The sequence below is a fragment of the Primulina eburnea genome, chromosome 12, assembly GCF_022965805.1.
Source record: "Primulina eburnea isolate SZY01 chromosome 12, ASM2296580v1, whole genome shotgun sequence".
Classification (NCBI taxonomy): domain Eukaryota; kingdom Viridiplantae; phylum Streptophyta; class Magnoliopsida; order Lamiales; family Gesneriaceae; genus Primulina; species Primulina eburnea.
In genome coordinates, this window is record NC_133112.1 from 30,198,242 (window position 1) to 30,204,796 (window position 6,555).

A 6,555-nucleotide genomic window follows, 5' to 3' on the forward strand; every position below is an offset into this window, starting at 1 on the left:
AAATGCATTTTCGACTTTAGTGAACATTTTGGTTATATCACCGACTTTGATGAAGTCGAACCTGGCCACTAGGAGGAAGAAGCCATGGAACTCCTTAACAAAGATGTAGGGACGTCATCGTCCACCCGAGCAAGCGACATGATGGCAACGAACAGAACGAGAGCCTAAGCAAAGCGAAGTAAAGTTTGAGATCACTTCAATATTGAACAACAAAGTTTGAACAACTCCTTTGTCGTATATAAAATTTTCAAAACTAGATACTTACAAAATGGGTGGTGGTACCGACATTTTGAAAAAAATATTTAGTCAAAATACATAAACTTGATCCTGATACACTACAACCATTCGGTAAGAAATCAATCCAACAACAAATTAATCCTTAAAGAGGTAAAGATTTTACAATTACAAAAGATATTTCTCGAAATATCATCGTAAAATTTGTTATCAAATGTTTTCAATCTTTTATAAAAGTTGAACTATAAGGTTTGTTAAATTTACTAGTTCTATTTAACCTGTCTTTCATAATATTTTTATGTACATACTTAAGAAATATTGTTTTAATATGTATAAAAAAATAAAAAGAAACATTAAATCGAATCTTTCAAATATTTATTGTAAAGTTAATTTGACAATTGATATTTAGATTAATTTGAAATATGAATATTTTCTTATTATTATATGTAACTGGATTGATGAAATTTGGACTATATATGCAAAAAAAGAATTTTGGCGTTAGATCTTTAAGAATCATCACACAATACATACTGTAAGGCCCGAGAATTCGATTACCGTAATCTGAATTGATTTGGGTATATTTACCCTAATCTGAGATTAATCTGGAATGATTTCTTGATTAATTGAGATGATTATAAACAGAACGGATTAGACCGGAAGAATAAGGGAGAAAAGATATAAATATATGTGCAAGGAGGTGTGCTTGCGCACATGCACGACGAGATGCGCGAATCATGACCGGAGTGGGCAGAAGACCCCGCGCATATGCGCGGCATGAGGACGCGCATATGCGCGAGGTGTCCAGTAACCTAGTGGAGTGCTCGGCGCATATGCGCGACGTGAACGGCGTATATGCGCGAGCAGGGCAGAAAGGTTGGCGCACATGCGCGACAGAAGGCGTGCATATGCGCGAGTTGATGTATGTGGAGACAGTAGGTCTCGCGCATATGCGCGATGTCAGGGCGCGCATATGCGCGAGTAGTCCAGTAGTCGGACAGTACTTCCGGTGCATATGCACGGATCTCGGGCGCGCATATGCGCCAGTCATGCAGAAGGAAAAATTGCCACTTGGCTTATTGCATGTTACGTATGTATATATATATATATATATATATATATATATATATATATATATATGCACGAATTCTTCAGAAATTCAGGAAATAAAATCGAGAAAGGGCCGAGGAAAGTTACGAAAAATCCTTACGCCTTTTGTGAGAAATCCGCCCGTTTGATTTTGAATCCGACTTCGGTATTGAGTTCCTATCGACGTAGGCTACAGCTGGACATTGAGTATTGACAGGATTGGAGTTCGAGACTTCAACCGAGTCAGAGTATCAGAAAGAAAGGTATAAATTAATGTTGTGTTGGGATTGCACAACTCGAGTGAGGTTTGACTCGAGTTTCCCAAAATCACATACTTAGTTTATTGCATTGATATTTGTAATTAATGAGATTGATGTTTGTAGTCTATTGATTTATAGCCACTGCATGTATTGACTACTGATTCATTTAGTCATTGGCTGATTCGCCTAGTTACCGGCTGATTCGTCTGGTTATTGACTGATTCGTCTAATTATCGACTGATTCGTCTAAACTTTGGCTGATTCGCTTAATTACTGGCTGATTCGTCTAGTTATTGGCTGATTCGCTTAATTCTTGACTGATTCGTTAATTCTGCGGCTGTTTCGCCCAGACACTGGATATATGAAATTATATCGATGCCGTTTAGGGATTGATTCATTCCTATCGGCTTAAATTCGGTATATTTATCATTATCCAGACATCGGGATCCCTAGGTTAGAGTCGAGTCGAGTCTGAGACGACGTGTTGTTTGAGTCGAGTCTGAGTGTGATTCATTGCTTGATATTGATTTATGTTTCTGATTTGATACATGTTATGTATATTTCTTATATGTTTTTGTATAGACTTTTATATGATTGCATGTTTACATTGTTTATACTGGGATGTAATTCTCACCGGAGTTATCCGGCTATTGTCTTGTTTTGTATGTGTGCATGACAACAGGTGGGGCTGGATCAGGGTCAAGAAGAGGATGAGAGAAGACAGTTAGCGTGGAGATCCGGACTTAGAAATATATCGGTTATATCACATGAGATGTAGTGAAGAAACAGTAGTTATTATGATTTCTTGTTGTACAGGACTTGTACTTAGATCTGATTAGTGATCTTGTAAATGAGATAAGACTTATTTCATATGCTGCGTACTCTCGTGTTTTAAAAAAAAAATTAGACCCTGTTTATTTTAATTGATTAATTATTCCCAGCAAGTAATTAAGAATTGAATTAAGTTCGAGTCCCCACACATACATTATAGCTAGATATGTTTTAAATGTTATTAAGATTTATGTCATACAAAATAAAATAATTTCGATCACATTAAATAATGGGAGTACCAATATTCTTGTGATTAACTATTTTAAAGATTCACTAAAACTGATTTTTTATGGTAATTTATTTCAAGTTAGATGTGCATGTCATATTATTAAATTATGTATTAAATGTGCTTGTAATGAGCATATGACTATTGTAATAGAAAAATTCAAAATATATGGGAAATTATTACGTGATATAAGACATGGACGTGATTAGAAAACAATAGTCAAATCAAATAGGATTAATTTTTAAAAATTTCCTCTTCCTGTTAAAATTAGATAGAATTATTTATATCACTTGCTTCATACATTTTTTTTATGTTTTCAAGATTTAGTTACCAATATTACATTAATATTGTGGTAGAGTCTTTAATGTTGAGTGACGACGATTGTAATATTTTGAGTAAATATTTCTTTTTTGTCAGAAATTTTTAAAGAAGTAACCGAGAAAGTTTCTAGCATCAACTACCCTACTTCAACCATGTTTCTTCCTTTGCTTTTCATTATGTTTTATAATTTATTGAATATCATGATGCTTTTTTTATTCGTGATTTTGTTTCAAATATGAAAGAAAAATTTTAAAATATTGGAAGAATATCACAGTTGTGCATTGTTTAATAACATTACTTGATCCTAGTCAAAGTCAATATGAGTTAGACGTATTTTCTGAATATTATATAAATTTCATCGGAAGAATGTTGACAATCAACAGAAGTCAATCATGCATTATCTCCATTATTGTTTTATTTGTATGCTAATGAACAATGTGAACCAAATGCACAGCCGAAGGCCCGAAGGAGAGGCCGATAGATGAAAGCAAAAGTGGAAACTTCTTTCAAATTTCGAAACGACTAAAGTTCAAAGGAAAATCGGTGACAATAACAAATTACAATGAGATCCAAATTTATCTAAGACAATAATATATTGGGAATACAGAGAATTTCGATGTTTTTGATTGGTGGAAAGTAAATTCTCAACTTTATCCAGTGTTAGTGGAAATTGCAAGAGGTGTCATACTCATTCAAAGTTCAAGTGTTGCTTCCGAATCAGCATTTTCAATATGTTGAAAAATCTTTTGTGAAAAATAACTAATTTAAAGCCATAAACACTTAGCATGCTAACATTAATTAAAGTAATTTTATATTAAAAATAATAAAAGTCAGACCCAGAACCGGTTCGATCTGGGTCGGAACCAGTGTATAAATCAGAGAACCTCCGAGGGTCGGATTGGTTTACCTTGGAACCAGAACCGGTGCTGAACGGGTTTTGAACCGGTTCTGGATCGGGTGGTGACCGGTTCCCGCACCACCCGATCAGGACCCGGTCAACCGGACTAGAACCAAAACCAATAAGCATGTCTACTGTAGTGTACACTAGTGTTTTAACTTTCAATACTTCATTTATTTATGTCGAATATGTTAGTATTTCTCATTGTCATCTCAGTCTTTTCAAAATAATGTCAACAATTTTTGATGTCATATCAACATTTAAAAAAAAAACCAAAATTCAAAACATAATTCTACTTACAAAATGAAAACTCAAATTTAAATATTTACATGAAATAAAAATTTCAGCATTTTAAATAAAAATTTAATAAAACCCTATTAATGCAAACCTGCATGTTACACAACTAACTTAAGATATAAGTTACAAATTTATATGGTTGTCACATTTCATAATCCATTGTGTTAGGATTGTAATAATCGTCTTTATTCTTAGAATAATCAAAATTTTGTACTTTAATTATTGTACAGTTTAAAATATTTGAGTTACACTATTATCAATTATCACTAACTATAACTTTTGGTAAAAAGAAATTGTTCGGTGCTACAATTGAGGTGATTAGGATCAAATTTTTACCACTAGACTAAAAGTTATATCTGTTAATCAAGACACAACTTTATTTATATTTGTGTTAGCACAAAGCCTCATCCCAAGCGACAGATGGACATAAAGGGCTGCACCGATGTGGCTGACAATGGGTTGGGCTGTTAGACCCGTGAATTCGATAAGAACTTTCGGCTCTTGCCTCGTTGATGGTGTTGTCTCAGTCCTTCGATATCAGTCTTACACTTACCATGCTGTTAATATTGTCCCTAGCAAATACAGTCTTATCCATTAAGATATAGTGTCTCACTTTGATAGCCCACTTAGCCAATCAAGCCAAACAACGGTACGTCAGCAACATGACGCACGAGAAAAATTTCCGAGAAAGTCACCCATACAGTATATCTCTCACATTTGCACCTTAACGCATCACATTGCATCACAATCATAAAAAGGACAAATTTCGATCCTAGACATCACCCTCACATAAAATCCAAGTATCTGACGCCCCATGCTTGGCCAAGCATGGTGGAGTCCGTGTTAGAACCCTAATGGATTACATTAATGAGCCTATTGTACGATAATATACATCTACAGTGCCAGGGGCGGATCTAGGATTTTGGCATTGGGGGGGGCCACCTTTGCGACGGTTTTCTCTAAAACCGTCGCAATATGGCGACGGTTACAATAAACTGTCGCGGAATTTGCGACGGTTTTTGTAAAACCGTCGCTATACCGCGACAGTTTCTATATAACCGTCGCTAAAAATTTTTTTTAAAATATTTGGGGGGCCGTGGCCGCCATATAGCGACGGTTGTTGATAAAACCGTCGCGCATTTTGCGACGGTTTCCGTCACAACCGTCGCTAAAAAATTTTTTTAAATTTTTTTGTGGGGGCCGTGGCCTCCGTTCGCCCTACACTAAATCCGTCCCTGTACAGTGCAATTTTACAACATTAGTGGAATCGATGGGATCCCAAATGACGATAATTATATTACTTTCATGTGTTTGAGTCGATGATGATTATTTGATCTACATTGGGATATTACCATCTCATTTTCGTATCATTAACTAAAACAATAAATCAACTCAAAACATTTTGGCACTTAAATTATAATTATTTAATTAACAAAACAAAACCGGCCCGTGAATATTTTATTTAAGAAGTAATAGTTTAATATATTTTGATTATTGAACTAAAATTCTTCTGTACAAATTTTAGTGATTAGCATTAGTCGTTTCCTCCCATTCCAACTCCGAACTCTAGTGTATCTAATCAACGGCAGTGTATGGATATCGGATTGGATTGGACATAGATATAATTTGGTGGATAACACCCTAATTTTTTGTGTTATATTTTTATATATGATTATTGTCACGCCCTGGTCTCATGTCCACGCCTGCTTAGCTGAACAATTAGTTTCTATAGCAACTTGTGTTAATCATTTTCGTAAAGTGAGTTGTGTAGTCATGCATGCACAGGCCCGGGTTCGAGCGTGGCAAAATGGTATCAGAGACAATCATCAGCAAGGGTCACAGGGAAATAAGTGTTATGCAGTGCAAAGTACTACGTGTATGAGAGCTACCTCTTGAACCTGCGAGGCAAAGTGCTACATAACAGGAGCCACCTCTTGAACATGTAGAAGTTACATCTAGATTTCAGACGCTAGTGAATCGAGGGATCATACCGCCACAAAGACGTCACGTTTTGAAAGTGAGGTGATTGTGACACATCTTGTCCCATATGGAAAAATTAAATATTTAAAATTAGTTTATAATGAGCTACAATAAACTTTTATAGCAACTTGAGTTAGCCATTTTCGTAAAGCGAAGATGGATACAAAGCAGTTGCTATAGAGATCTATTATGCAGTCACACAATGAGTTCGAGGCGTGACAATTATAATATTATCAAAATAAGTTGAAACAAGATCCTTAATAATATTTGGATTATATTTACATTTGTAAATTGTTTATTGCATCCCTTAATTTTATCTTATTTTTAAATTTGAGCAAATATATTAACTATATTTTATTCAAAAAAATTTATTAAGAGTATTGACATACACCACAATACGTTTACATACTTATCGTTGGAAC